Source organism: Leptonychotes weddellii, chromosome 7 (assembly GCF_054177405.1).
Source record: "Leptonychotes weddellii isolate Sample4059 chromosome 7, ASM5417740v2, whole genome shotgun sequence".
In the NCBI taxonomy this organism is placed as follows: Eukaryota; Metazoa; Chordata; class Mammalia; order Carnivora; family Phocidae; genus Leptonychotes; species Leptonychotes weddellii.
This window is the reverse complement of record NC_138375.1, coordinates 128,489,508-128,505,553: the sequence shown is the minus strand read 5'-3', so window position 1 is coordinate 128,505,553 and position 16,046 is coordinate 128,489,508.

The window sequence follows — 16,046 nt, the reverse complement described above, 5'->3', positions numbered from 1 at the left end:
AATTTTAAGAAGACTTCCACTTAATTTAGTGACTGTTTCTGCCATCTGAATAATTGTCAGTTGCATAATTAATATTTGACAAAAATAATTCCGTTTCTGAAACTATTGCAGTTGAAAGAATGAGAGATGTACAAATATTTTATAAGCTGAAAACATAGACAAAATTTCAAAACTTTAAATGTTTCCTGCTATTAAACATTTTACTTACTACCCACTGAACTTAAAAAACTACTTTATTCTTCAGAACTTCTAATTTACCCCTCCATAAAGTCACAGATTTTGGGGCACCTGGGTGGCTCAGTCGATTAAGCACCTACCTTTGACTCAGGTCATGATCCCAGGGTCCTGGGATCGAGCCCCGCATCAGGCTCCTTGCTCAGTGGGGATCCTGCATCTCTTCTCCCTCCCCCTACTCATGCTCTCTCTTGCTCTGTCAAATAAATGAATAAATAAAAAAATCTTTTAAAAAAAGCCACAGATTGCTTTTCCTTTTCTGTCTGATCATTTCAATGTTCTTTCCAAATGAAATTATTTTCTTATTGCAAATGACTTGTACACCTATAGATGCACACACATTTCTTGCACATGTACAAGATTCACTTCTTTTAGGCCTAAGTACTTGCAATGAATAAAAATTTTAAAAAGATACACAGTGTTAGCACAGGCTGTGTATTTGTCTTCAATGTAAATACAGGAGACACTGGAGACAACTTTAAGTCACAAAATAGATCTCAGAAGGGTTGGAGTAGGCGACAGTGTTTAGAGTATACAGAGGACTTTTCCACTGAAGTTGTTAGCCCATAATTTTCCTTGTACAAGGTTTTACAATTGAGAAATAGACTTTTTAGGGCAGTAAAAATGGAAGAACCTGTAAACAGCTATGTAAACTGCAATTTAAAAATGTACGGCAATGCACACAGTTTTGGCTTTCTCCTAGGTATTAAATGCCTAGGAGATCAATGAGTGCTTTTGTGCATCTGTTGAAAAATGATGCACGGTACTCGAGACATTCTGAAGAAATTGGAGCCGTGTTTTCAGAACTCGTCTATGCCTTGATGAGAAACAAGAACAACAATATGATATGCATGCGAGGATAACATGATGGCTTAAAGGGTTTGAAAATACTGACATGAGCTGTCCTTGAATGTGTTTAGTGAGGCAACATCTTCTTGCAAGTTTTAATGTTGGGGCACTGAGATAGCGTGAGATTCTCCTCACAGCATACTGAGACGGGACCAGATGTGCTTATGGAACAAGTTTCCTTGATGCACGTCACATGGAAAACAGTTTTCAGAATGTAGATGTCTGTTTCATGAAGCATCCATTTCAGTAAGATAAAAACAGAGTCAGATTTGGCAGTGAGTCAACGAATGAGCGCTGACTTCACTCGCGGGGGAGACCTAGCTCAGGAATACTGGAATTGAGGTTTTATTAAGAGTTCTATGTTCTTCGCCCATCATCTTTTTGGTTTTTAAATATAGAGTTGTTCTTTCTCCTGAAATTTCATCTGGAGAGCAACCTAGCTTAACTCAGTTTAATAGGTACAAATCTCATTAGAGAAGCTCAAAAAGTATGCATGTGGCAAGTCAGAGACAAATTAGAGAATTTGGGTATATACATCTCCTTCAGTCACACTGAGAAATACCTCCAAGCCCCTTTACCTGTCTTGAGACGACAGGTCTGTATTCGAGAAAATTGGATCATGCCTGTCAGGATATTACAGATGTAAACCCCCCACCTAATATATATTCTATAGTTGCCAATAACTGACGAAATACATCTACATGACTTTCTGGGGTGGAAGGATGGGGATTTTTGCTATATCAATTTTCACGTGTACCTTCTTCCTCCAGATGCTTGCTAGGGAAATAGGCAGCGATGCCCAGGTTCTCTGGTTCAGAAGCATAAGGAGAGGTATTAATCAGCCTTGTGGTCTTTCTTTGCTTACTTTGGTTGTCTGGTTAATCAATAAGACAATCCGCGGCTCCACTGAGCAGTGACATATGAGTAAGAGTCTTGGAAAACTGCAGGTCACATGCGTATGGGGGAGAACAGTGTCTTCCACTGAGAGAGTGGTATGTGAAAGGCCTGGAATCAGTAAATACCCCTGGCCTTAGATGATGCGTCATTTGTTCATTCATTGACGTCTGTATCCACTTATAATTTAGCAACTCTTGAGCACTTACTATTCATGAAGCTTTGAGTTAAGTACTACAAGAAACTAAGGTGAACCATGCATACTAATCTTACTAAGTTAGGTGATTGTTTAGTCTTTTTTAAGACTTTATTTATTTATTAGAAAGCACACACAAGCAGGGGGAGGGGGATAGGGAGAAGCAGGCTCCCTGCTGAGCAGGGAGCCCGATGCAGGACTCAGTCCCAGGATCCTGGGATCATGACCTGAGCCGAAGGCAGACACTTAACCGACTGAGCCCCTCCCCCAGGAGCCCCTGATCTTTTAGTCTTAAATAAGCAAAAGATGAATACAAATATTTAAAACACTAGCAGGTCACTTGTTTACTCTGCTACAACCATAACAAACATTTTGCTATCTCTAGAACCCACCAGACAGAATCCCACTTATTCACATTTGTTCCCTCGTTCTGAAATGCTACTGCCCCGAGAGCCACGTGGTTAATACCCTAGCTGTCCTCAGCATTGATTTAAAAAGTATCTTTTCAGTGAGGACTTTAGAGGTGACCCTATCTAAAATGTTAACCTCCATAATATTTTCCTTTCCTGCTTTACTGTTACTATTATTTTGTAGTTAGTTCTTAGCATCTGACATACTATATACTGTAGTGATTTTGTTGCTTGTCTGTGTCTTTTCTAAGAATGTTACCTCCATGAGGGTGGGACTTTTTTCTGTCTCTCCACTACCTAGAAGAGTTGCCAGAATATAGTAGCCGCTCTATAAATCTTTGTGGTTGAATGAGTAGATGTATGAAGTGCAAAGTCTGGAGCAGTGTATAGTACTCCATGATTTATGTGAAAAATAGGGAAAATAACAGGATGCATGTGCTTTTATGCACGTTCAAACATCCCTGAAAAGGATCACAAGAAAACAAATCAGCGGTTGACAGAAGGATGAGGAAGAGGGTGGCTGGAGAGAGAGATCATTCACTGTGTTTTTAAACACATTTGAACTGTGAATTGTATGAATTATCTATTCAAAATACCCAGTAATAAGAGAATTTCAAAAAGATACTAGGTAAAAAGTGACAAAGGTGAACAAAGAGCAGATACAGTGCTCTAGGACTCCTACTGGAGGAAAACATGGCAGCAGCATTGTCCTCAAAGTGTGCACGGTGTGTGTGGACATGGGGGTGACCCTGAGTGTGTGAATTTCATGAAGAGAACAGCGCAAGGTATCCAGATGCAGGGAAAACAAAGAAGCAAAACCAGGCTATGGTTCCAGGACAGACATAGTTTTGGAATCAAGCCTGTCAAAATCTGGGGAAAAAATGTGTTGATAGTTGAGAACAAAACTGTGGATGCCTCAGTCTCTAAGGTTAAGGAGTTTGGATTTGAATTTGTCATATAAATTGACTCCTGATAAGAATAGCATGTCCTATGCCCTGAAATTCTGTGGTATTGTTAAGCTGAAGATGAACAAATATGTACATAAGTCACAAAGATAGAGTTAGATGATGCCAGAGTGAGGGGAGGGTGAGGAGAGAGAGAATATCAGATACTTGATAATACATGTATTTTTTTTCTTCTAGATTTGTCTTAAAATAGTTGTGGCCCATATTCATTATAAAAGTATTCATTATGATATAAATAAAGTTAAATCCTCCTCTTTGATCAATTTCCCAGAAATAATTAGGTCCTTTTAGGTACATACTTCAGTAATTTTTTCCCTCTAAACTTAAAAATGCATATTCCTTTATAAAATGAGACCCATATTGTACATACTGTTATTCAACTTAACTTCCTACACTGACATCAGTTGGTAACAATGTATTCAGGGCTTAAGTAGTTTTTTTATACTGTATGATGTTCCATTGGAGGGGACATAATTATTTCTACTAGTTCAGCATAAGTGGGTATTGACATTTTTATCCTGTGTTTTTGTTTAGAGACCGTTTTTTCAATTAAAAAGATTTTCAGGTATTACTCTCTGGTACTGCTATTGCCTTTGCATTCTTGTTTTATTTTTTTCTTTGAAGATGGATTGATTTATTTGAGAGAGAGAGAGAGAGAGAGCGAGCGAGCATAGTGGGGGGCGGCAGAGGGAGAGAGAATCTCAAGCAGACTCCACACCGAGCTTGGAGCCTGATGTGGGGGAAGGGCGGGGGGCATAAGCCCATGGTGGGGCTCGATCTCACGACCCTGGGATCACGACCTGAGCTGAAACCAAGAGTTGGTCCCTTAACCGTCTGGCTGTACCACCCAGGGGCACCTGCATTCTCAATTTCTTTTCATGAAGTTGATCGATGGCTTAATGCTTGAAAGGTAGCCTGTATTGTTACTAATCAGTTTGGAAATTCTAACAGTGTTAGAGAAAGTGGAAAACCTAATTATGTGTTCCAGTTATCCCTGTGGTATAACACATCACCCCAAAAATTGAGAGCATTGAAAAGAACTTACTATTCTTTCCCTGGTTCTGTGGGTGGTCTGGGCACTGGTGGGTGGTTCTAACTTGGGATGCCATGCTGTGTAGGCAGATGGTGCCTGGGACTGCAGTCATCAGAAGGTTCCCCCGGACCGCTGTGTAAGATGAAGTCTTTATTCCCATGGCAGGTGCCTCAGGGTTAATTGATCTCACACTATTCATCTCCTCTTCATGGGGATTAGGCTTCTTAAAGAAGAGTGGCCTGGTGGTCGCATTTCATGCATGGTAGCAAACTTCTAAGAAGCAGGAAACAGAAATTGCTAGACCAGCTCAGGGCTATTCCCAGAATTGGAACAGTATTATGTGTGCCATGTTGTTTTGGTCAAAGCAATGACAGGGGCTGTCCGGATTTAAAGAGGTGGAGATTCTACTTACTGCTTAATAGAGGGGTAGCATGATCATGTTGAAGACCATGTGGGATGGGAGATACCACAATGACATTTTTGGGAAATACTATCTGCTGTAGTATGGGATGTGCTGTCTTTTTGGAGTGAAGTTTACAATGACCCTCTCATAAAATGCCACCTGTGTTACCCAGTTGTGTTCTGGCTACAGAATGTAATCAGCCCTGATTGTTTATTCTGTCGTTGGATTTTTTGCAAGTTTCTCTACAGTTTCTTCCTCTATATCAGGTATACCAAGTTGTATAAGTGAAATAGGTTTCTCAGTATTCATTAAGCACATATGATGCATCTAGTCCTTGGATCTACAGAGGTGAATAATAAACATTTCATGTCCTCAGAATGTCTGCAACAGAACAAATGAAGTAGGAGGAAGAGCTCTTGGAACCAATATAGTGGATTGTCAGAGATGCAATGGAAGAAGTCAATGCAGGGTCGGTCAGCACAGAAGGGGAAGGGGAGAGGTTACCACAAGGTTGATAGTGGAGAAGACAGGAAATGAGACTTGGAAATAAATGAGATTCATCCTGTGGTCACAATGTGGCTGGGTATTTGAGAGAGAGGGAGAAAATCCACGGTGACATGAAGCAGATGGACATAGGAGACAGAAACAGCTTTTTGTTAAGAAAACAAAATACCATAGCAGTGATATGGAGAAGGAGTTGGAGGAGCAGGAGACGAGAGGCAGCAGATCACATTAGGATCTATTTCGTGGTGAGAGACAATGTCCTATATTAAAAAAAAAAAAAACGTGAGCAGGAATGTGAGGTCAGATACGAGAAAGGTGGAGAAGGTAGAATTGATCAGATGTGTTCACGGACTGCTTGAGTGTCAGCCGAAGTATTTGGCTGGGGAACATGGTAGACGAAGTGCTACCTGTGAAGAAAGGAAATCTGCAGAAATAGCAGGACTAGAAGACTCTCTGTGTGAAACACCAGAGTGTGTGCAGTATAGTTATATCCAATACGGGAGGTCAGTCGTGGGGTGAAATTGTGAGGGGGAAAGAGAGATGGGGAAACACTTTCTAAATGATTAGTTGTTTCTAGTATTGACCTCAGTGTTGGATCATGATTCCACTCCATTGATATTCAAGTCTCAACGTACAGCATGCTTTATTCTGAGACGTGCAGCTTTAATTATTTCATGCAGCTGAATTGCTTCCTGCTAGTCAGTTTTCTCTAAACTTGAAGCTATTAGGTGTATGTGACTTAATTTGTGAGTTTTTTTTTTTTTTTTAATATGCCATCTTAACATCTAGGTGAACTTAATTCCCTGTCTCAACAAACTTGCCCTCGCATACTTAAAACGTCACTTGAGGAAATCATTCTTACAGGTTTAAGTGTTTCCATTTTATGTAACCCTCCTTAAAATACAAACTTCCTTGATTGATAGAACATCTTGTCATGAATAAAACTACATTGAGAAGAGATAGGGAGGATCGTGATGGCAAAGAATCTAACTTTTGAGCTTGAACATGAGCATGGGAAAACGGGCTGCACTGGGACATTCATAAAGTAACTTGAGTTTCCAGAGTCTGTGTAAGGATTTTGGCCATGGTATTTCCAGTTGGGAATGCAGAAGGGATGTAGTTCCTACTGAGCACCTTCCATATTGCAAAAGTATCGTGTCATTTTATAGTCACCAATATCCTCTAGAGTAGAAATTGTTATTCTTACTTAGAGATGAGAAGAACATTGAGGCCCCCAAAGATTGAATTATTTGCTCAAGGTTATATTGCTAATTAAAGTACCTGCTTTGAATGAAAAGTTTTATAAAACTTTGCCATCCCTGAACTCTGGATCCTATTTCTACCGACAAGGGAGCCTTACCTATATTCCTGGGTTTTATGGCCCGCTGGCTCAGATTAGAGTTCAAAATCTTCTATCTTCTTTTCCCCATCTCAGCTATTTTATTGGTTAAGATTCCTTAGGTTGCTAGGAACAGAAACTCAACTGAAAATGGCTTTAGTGGAAAAGGCAGTCAATTGGCTCACATAATTGAAAGATTGCAGAGCAATTGGAATTCAGGCATAGTTGGACCCAGGGTGTTCAAGGTTATCAGAAATCCGTCTCCTTCTATGTATGGCCATTACTCTTATATGTATTGGCCACTTTCTCCAAGCAGGCTGTTCTCGTGTGATGGCAAAGTTTCCCCCAGAAGCTGCAGGTTTATTTTTTTTTTTTATTATTTTTTTTTTTTAAAGATTTTATTTATTTATTTGAGACAGAGAGAATGAGAGAGAGAGAGCACATGAGAGGGGGGAGGGTCAGGGAGAAGCAGGCTCCCTGCCGAGCAGGGAGCCCGATGGGGGACTCGATCCCGGGACTCCAGGATCATGACCTGAGCCGAAGGCAGTCGCTTAACCAACTGAACCACCCAGGCGCCCCCTGCAGGTTTATATTGTACCGGCTCAGCAGAACCAGATGAAAGAGAGTATCTCTCCCCAGACTTTGCTAATAGTTCCTTGCATTATTCTGATTGGCTGATTTCAGTCACATGCTCATCCCTAAACTAATCTCTGGGATTATGGGGTTGTGGTGTTATTACTGGCCAGGCCCAAGACACATGCTCACAATTGGAGCCTTAACCTTACCCAAACCATGTCTATTAGAAGTAGAGGGGGAGTGTTTGTCCATAGGAAAATCACGATGCTGTTAGAGAAACGAGAAAGAGAATTCTGGACAGTCACAAACAACAGATGTCTCCTACCATGTTCACATTATTAGCCTACTTGGGCCTTCTGCTCTAGTCAGTGAAGCACATATGATTATGAAATGATTGTCTCTTTGGCACATTTCTTCCTGTGCATTCCTTTATACTTAATACTCAATCCCACCAATATTCTCAGAGGCCTTTTCTCAGAAACTTTCCATCTTTACTTGGGAAGCATTGGGAGATCTGCTCATTCTCCTCAGGTATATGTTGGTAATTCTTAGGTTATTCTATATGTGTATACACATGCTTACCTTTTACCCTATATATCTTTATTTATGTAAACACTCAGATCCCCAGGGATAGGAACCTACAGACAAAATGTGCTAAAAAAGAATGAGAAGACAGTCATCCTTACCCTCCCACCTGATCACCCCATGAACCTGAAAGGCTGGATTTGGGGGAAGTGATTTAATAATTCTTTAAAATAATTGCTTACATTGATAGAAAATATTTCAAGCCTACTAGATCAATTGGTTCCCTGTGGCAAGATATGCTATAGCCTCCATGTTCCAATCCTACTTCCATGAGGATGTTGATGTATGTTTTATGTATGCATATATTCATGTCATATTCTTTTTCTTTTTTTAAAAAGATTTTTAAAATTTATTAGCACAAGAAGGGGGGAGGGGCAGAGGCAGAGGGACAAGCCGACTTCCTGCTGAGTAGCGAGCCTGACGCTGGGCTGGATCCCAGAACTTTGAGATCATGACCTGAGCCAAAGGCAGATGCTCAACTGACTTAGCCACCCAGGTGCCCCCCATGTCGTGTTCTTCTAAAGATACTGTGGGCTGTTCCTTGGAATGTTTCATCTTCTAGTTGATGCGTGAAATAGTATTCCACAAGTTTTGAACTTGGCTCCAACGTGTCCTGATTTTTGTCTCTTGTGCTTTTGTCCCAGCGTATTATCAATCTCCTCTTGCTTTCCCTTTCTTGATGTCTTTACCTTCTCACTCAACTTTTCTACCACTTCTCCTCCATTTCGTGAGTTAATCAGTATTATAAATAGATTCTATTGGATCACACTTTTTTTTTTTTACACTCATAAGGATCTTTTAAAAAAATTATTTAAATTCAATTTAGTTAACATAGAGTATACTATTAGTTTCAGGGGCAGAATTTAGGGATTCATCAGTTGCATATAACACCCAGTGCTCATCACATCATGTGCCCTCCTTAATGCCCATCACCCAGTTACCCCATTGCCCCACCTGCCTCCCCTCCAGCATCTTTTTCACATGCTTTCTTTTTTACTCTTCTTTCAAGGGAGTGTAGAAGAGCTCTCTCTTAAATCACTTGAACAAATACTTTCCTTAGTATATCTTACAAGTCACATTTTCATAAATACCTGTTTTAAACAGGTGCTTTTATTTTTTCCAGTTGTATTGAAATATAATTGATATGCATTGCTGTAAAAGCACAAAGCATAGAACATAATGGTTGACTTACATATATTAGAAGTAACTACTGTAATAGAGTTAGTTAACATCCACTATCTTCCAGAGATAAAAAGAGAACGCCAAAAAAGAAAGAAAGAAAAAAAATTTCTTTTCCCTTGTGATGAGAACTGTGAGGATTTACTCTTTCAGGAACTTGCTTGTGTATCATACATCAGTGTTAGCTGTTGTCATCATGCTGTACTTTACATCCCTAGAACTTGTTATCTTGTAAGTAGAAGTATGTATGTTTTGCCCACTTTGTTCCCCTAGGTCCTACCTCTGGAACCGCACATTCATCTTTTTTTTTTTTTGAGTTTTTCTGTTGGTTTGTTAGGTGTTAGGGTCTGTCTTTTTTTTTTTTTTTTTTAAAGATTTTATTTATTTATTTATTTGAGAGGGAGAGAGTGGTGGGGAGGAGCAGAGGGATAGGGTCAAGCAAACTCCATGCTGAGCATGGAGCCCAACGTGGAGCTTGATCCCACGACTGCAAGATCATGACCTGAGCTGAAATAAAGTTGGATGCTGAACTGACTGAACCACCCAAGTGCCCCAGTTTGTTGGTTTTTGATAACACATATGAATGAGACTGTACAATATTTGCCTTTCTCTGACTGATTTCTTATTGCAGTGAGCAAAATGCCTTCGAGGTCCATCCATGTTGATCGAAATGGTAGGATTTCCTTGTTTCCTTATGGCCAAATACTATGCCATTGTGTATGTGTGTATACTTAGGTATCACACCTTCTTTATCCATGCATCTGTTGATTGACACGTAGAATGTATCTGTGTTTTGGCTCTTGTAAATAATGCTGCTATGAACATGGGAGTGAAGATAATTTTTCAAGTGTGTGGTTTTGTTTGCTTTGGATGTGTTCCCAGAAGTGGAATTGTTGGATCATGTGGTAGTTGTATTTCTAATTTTCTGAGGATCCTCCATACTCCATAACGGGTTTACAGTCTCACCAACAGTCCACAAAGTTTCCCTCTTGACATCCTCACCAGGACTGATTATCTCTTGTCTTTTTGCTGATTCAAACAGGCATTAGGTGATATCTCACGGTGGTTATGATTTGCCTTTCCTTGATAATTAGCGATGCTGAACATTTTTTTATGAGTCTTTTAGCTATCTGTATATCTTCTTGGGAAAAATGTTTATTCACATCCTCTGCCTGTTTTGTATGTTTTTTTTTTTGATTGGACTGTGGATTTTTTTTGTTTTGTTTTTTTTTTTGGTGTTGAGTTGTAGGAGTTCTTATAATTTTGGATATAAACCCCTTTGTCAGATGCATATTTATAAGTACCTTCCCCCTTTCAATAGGTCGCCTTTTCATTTCATTGGTAATTTTCCTCACTGGGCAAAAAGCTTTTTGGTTTGCTCTAGTCCCAGCTGGTTATTTTTGCTCTCATTGTTCTTGCCCTGGCAGATGCATCCCATTTGATTTGCATTTCTTAATGGCTAGTTGAGCATTTTATCACACACCTGTTTCATGTATCTTCTTGGGGAAAAGATGCTATTCAGGCATCTTGCCTACTTTTAAAATTCAATTATTTGTGGGGTTTGTGTGTGTGTGTGTGTGTGTGTTTGCTATTGAGTTTTTGAGGTCTGTATTTTGGATATAAACTCCTTAACAGATTGAAGATTGGAAAATACTTTTTCCCATCCCATAGGTTGTGTTGCCACTTGGCTGGTTGGTTGATCTGCTGTGCAGAAGCTTTTTACTCTGATGGAGTCCCACTTATTTTTTGTTGCGTTGCTTGTGCTTTAGGCATCCTATCCAAAAAAATCATTGCTAGGAGCTGTGTCAGCATATCCCTATGTTTTTTCTAGGACTTTTATAGTTTCAGGCAGGTCTTACATTTTGGGTTAATTTTTGTGAGTGGTATAAGATAGGGGTTTAGGTTCCTTCTTTTATGTGTGACTACTCAATTTTTCTAGCAAAATTTATTAAACAGACTGTTTTTTCTCCATATTCTTGACTTCTTGTCAGATAATGGCTGACTATAGATGCTTAGATTTATTTCAGCATTTTGGTTCTATTCTGTTGATCTTTTGTCTATTTTTATGCTGATGCCCTCTTTCAATTACTATAGCTTTGCAGAATAGCTTGACATCAGTAAGCGTGATGCTTCTTGCTTTCTCAGGATTGCTTTAGTTTCATATAAACTTGAGGATTATTTTTTCTACTTCTTTAAAAAATGCCATCAGAATCTTGATAGGGAAAGACCACACAGTTTTTAACCAATCCCTAAGAGATTAATAGGATGGAAATTACTGAAATTTCTGTGTTCTTTCTTTGTTCAGGATATATTGTGATCATCCTGAGTGAGCAGAGAATAGGTATTGCTAGGAATAGGTATTGCTAAAACAGATTCCAAACACGTTAGTGTAGAAATTTTCATGAGCACCTATTTGATGTTTTTTCAAATCTCACAATAAATATATGAAAAATCATTTTTTTCCAATAAGACATTTTTGGGTATGGTATTGTTCTTATATTATGGGAAAAAAAAAAACAGAACACAACCTTCTTTATGAAACTTGCACTCTAGGCAAATATTTCCCCCAAATAATTCCAAAATGTCATGAATTTCATTGTGATTTGCTGGAAAATTAAGAACCTATGAATTGTTTACTTGCCAATACCAAAATAAATAAAGAATGAAAAATTAAACAGTAGGGTATTACAGCAAATCTTAAATAAAATCACATGGTGGTTTGACTTTTTTTCCAACCCATTTGAATGTTAGTCAGGTAAAGGTTACGTTCAAACACTCTTGATTAGCCCTGGGCCTCATTTTTTTTTTTTTTTTTCTTATTTGGTGTCTGCTTAGTGTCTATTCAGCACTGGATTGTTCTATGAAGAGAAATGGAAAAGCTAGCTCATCTTTAAGAAGCATCTTAGCAGCCAACAAGAAAACAATTGGCTTTTTAAATTGTTCCATATTAACGTGCCTCTCTGCAAGGGTATGGTAAAAGTAGATCGAGGTTTAAAGAAAAGCAAACAGAATGAACGTATCAACAGGCAAGTTGAGCTTCAGAACAAATTGCAAGTATAATTTTTCCCCCTCTTTCTCCAGTAAGGAAGGGGAAGTAGAAATCTAATCAAGTATGACCCCTGAGATGCTATGGTGATGCCCTGGTCATGCTCTTGGTGGGAGCTTGAGAGCAGTTTATCGTGTACACAGGGTATTTACTTTCCTGACATGACATCAACATTTCTTTATGAAGTATTCCATATTTAGATTCTGGTATTTCATAGCTTAATAACGCTGAGGGCCAAGTCTTGCAGGACATAATAAGACGAGAATGAAAAGAAAAAGCCTTGTTCAACAAAGCTTACAGTCTTACGGGAGTAGCTAGAAAGACTTACTTTGGACTTCTTCCCCCTCTTTTTCTCTGATTTACACTGTGACTTGACAAAATCCTAGCTAGATAAGCTAAAAAACAAAACAAAATAGATGAAAGCTGTATTCCATTTTTGTTACTTGGTTGAAAAAAATGAGTATTTTATGTTAAAGATTTTATTTATTTGAAAGAGCGAGAGCGTGTGCATGCCCACTACCACAAGCAGGGGGGAGGGGCAGAGGGAGAGGGACAAGCAGAGTCCCCACTGAGCAGGGAACCCCACTCAGACTCAATCCCAGTGTCCTGGGATCATGACCTGAGCTGAAGGCAGATGCATAACCAACTGAGCCACCCAGGCACCCTCAAGAAGAGTATTTTAAAACTTACTTTCTTCTCTTAAGATCATATGTATCTTTGCAAATAACTCATTATTAGAAAACAATCAATGTAATGTGGCCTATAAGTTGATGAATGATCCTGTGTCCTAACAGTAGAAATAAGCCTATTTCCTATAAACTCACAAGGTGATCTTGGATTTTCTTGGCTGAGACCAGGAGTAAATCACATACTAAAGTTGCCCAGAACATACATGCACAAGTATACAAGTGTCGGATAAAGAAAAGAATACTTTATGGCATCAGACAATTACAAATGAGGACTGAAAACCTTAGTGACAGTCTCAGTGGTCATGCAGCCAGATCTAGATGCCCAGACGTGTCACCTACTGCTCAACCAGTCGTAGGAGACGGGAGAATGGACAGTCTTGGACACAGGATTAAAAGGAGGATGGAGAGCTTCAAAGTCAGTACAGGGCAGAACTCCCCATCACAAAGGATAAGCCTTTCTTAAGAGAACCACTACTAAAGATTTCTGCTGAGAGTGGTATTTTTTACCCTGTGGTAGAGAATTTCTAAATTTCTTGCCAAGAATTTTCTGGCAATTTTTCATTATTACACAGTATGGGAAAAACCCAAGATTGTCCCCACATCCCATCGGTGTCTTTATGCACTTAAAAACTTGAATAAGTGAAGATCCTGTACATGCATGGGAAATGACTAGAGCTAAACACCCACTTCTGTAAAACGAGCTCACCCAGGCCTCCGTGAAATCTGTAATTCACATTCCATCAGTGTATTTCACCACACTAGACTTGAGGTCAATCGCCTTGTTGGCCTATCTGTTGCCCTGCCTTCCAGCCCCAAACTTGCCCTAGTGGTCCGGACAAAAATGAAGACAGATCTTCCTAGAGAGTCTGTCAGATGACCAGGGACTTCAACCCCAGCACAGGCCGCATCTCTAGTAATTAATGATCGTCACTTGTCACACTGACAACTGTGGGCCACACGGAGCCACCAGCTGCCCCGTGTGGGACAATGCCATGTTTGTTCTAAGCCCCATGGGTGAGGCTTGCTGTGTGTAAAGCAGCGGCATTTGGATTACCATTTGCTTCTGCAGAGATGCTTTATGACCTGGGTGTCAGGACTATGGCAACCTTTAGGACCAGTGAATGCCTGGTAAATAGCATGAGAAGACCCCTTAGCAGGGAGCAGAGAGAACAGGAAATGATCCAACCACAAGGGGAAGTAAAAGAGAGCACCCCATAAACCGGCCTTAAAGTGTGAAGTTGGTGCCCGACTGACTTCATTGTTTCACCTATTTGGAAATGGAGGTAGTAGAGACTCGAGGTGGAAGACCAAGCCCTCGGCAAGAACCCCTGTGACAGTTTGGTGTAACCTCTGTCTTATCAGATTGCAACGAACATAATTAAGATTCTGGCCTGTTACTAGATCTTATTGATCTATGAATTAACAGATGATATTCTCCGTGCAATATCCAGCCCCCTCACCTTTTTCTTTAAATACCAGCCACATGGAGCTATAATGCACCAGAAGAAATCTCCGCTTTGGAGGGAACATAGTGAAGTCAGAAAATCCTGAATTTGCTCTGTCACCCAAACAAAAGTTCTCAGACTGGAGAGGCCAAGGGCTAATATATTCATAATCTTAAAGGAAGTTCAAGAAACTGGATGCTGCCTCTGTCCTAAATTTTCTTTGACTGTTTGGGACACAGCCTATGAAATGATTTTAAATATTTCGCCCCTTGGGCAGAGACTCCATTCCTATTCATAGGGTGCTCTTGAGATAAACTCCTTGTTTATCTCTTTGCCTGGCTCCTATATTCTTAGGAGTCGTGCTTTATGAATTGAGGATTAATTCAAATGAATGCTTGACTGAGGGTAGGAAGGAGTCTAAGGTGTCAATTCTGAGTTCACAGCATTCTATCATGCCCTTTTTTGGGGGCGGGGGGGATCAGATTTATCTGAAGCACGATCCAACAGTGTTTATGGATCTGGCTGATTGCTGCAAGGTTCTTTGTGAAATGCTTGGCATCATGGATGCCAGGATTTATTAAATCTCAATCCAGGACAGCTTTGTAGTTAACATTTAAAATTATTTGGAAATCCAGAAATGTGTGCATAAGGAGCTAGACTCAGGATCTGTGTGTGTGTTTACTAAGTACATGAGCTATCAAGTGGCTTTCAAGCTTATATGTGTAAACTTGGATTCACATTGATGAAGACTCTTTGAACTACTAGTCACCTAGGATTTGAGTTGGAAAGAGACATTGTCACCCTAAGCAAATTCTAGTAAACATGGCAATTTTGCTTGTCTTTTAGTATTTCTTTGCCTGGTTTCAATTTGACATTCCTCTGACAGGAATTTGAAAAGTATTTCTCAGCTTTGTAAACCTCGCATCAACATCTGTTCACCACTATAAAAGTTTATAGTTACGTGGAAATTTGAAATGTAAATCAGGTATCATTTTCTGTTACAACTTTCAATTAAGAAAAAAGGGAATCCATGTAAGCAGAAGTTTATCACATAAATACCTTTTTACTTGGAATTGAAAGGCATGTTGGCCAATGTCACTTTCTCTTACAGTGTCATTTTGGGTCTTTGTTTTGCAATAAAAAATAAGGTCTTTCTCCAGAATACTTCTACTTATAGGAAACACTCAAAACTTGATAATATCAGGCAATCTATTGTCTTTGCCCCACATTTTCTTAAGGAATATACTTGTGTTTTCTATGAAAGTGGGAAACAGCCTTTTCCACATTCATGCTTCCTTCAGATTCTTCCCTTGTAAAGGACAGGTTTCTCTGGCCTACAACTAGGTAGATTTTTATTATTATTATTATTATTATGTTATGTTAATCACCATACATTACATCATTAGTTTTTTTTTTTTTAACAACGTCTTTCTAGGTTATTGGTTTTTTTTTTTAAGATTTTATTTATTTATTTGACAGAGACACAGTGAGGGAGGGAACACAAGCAGGGGGAGTGGGAGAGGGAGAAGCAGGCTTCCCACTGAGCAGGGAGCCCGATGCGGGGCTTGATCCCAGGACCCTGGGATCATGACCTGAGCCGAAGGCAGGCGCTTAATGACTGAGCCACCCAGGTGCCCCCATCATTAGTTTTTGATGTAGCGTTCCATGATTCATTGTTTGCGTATAACACCCAGTGCTC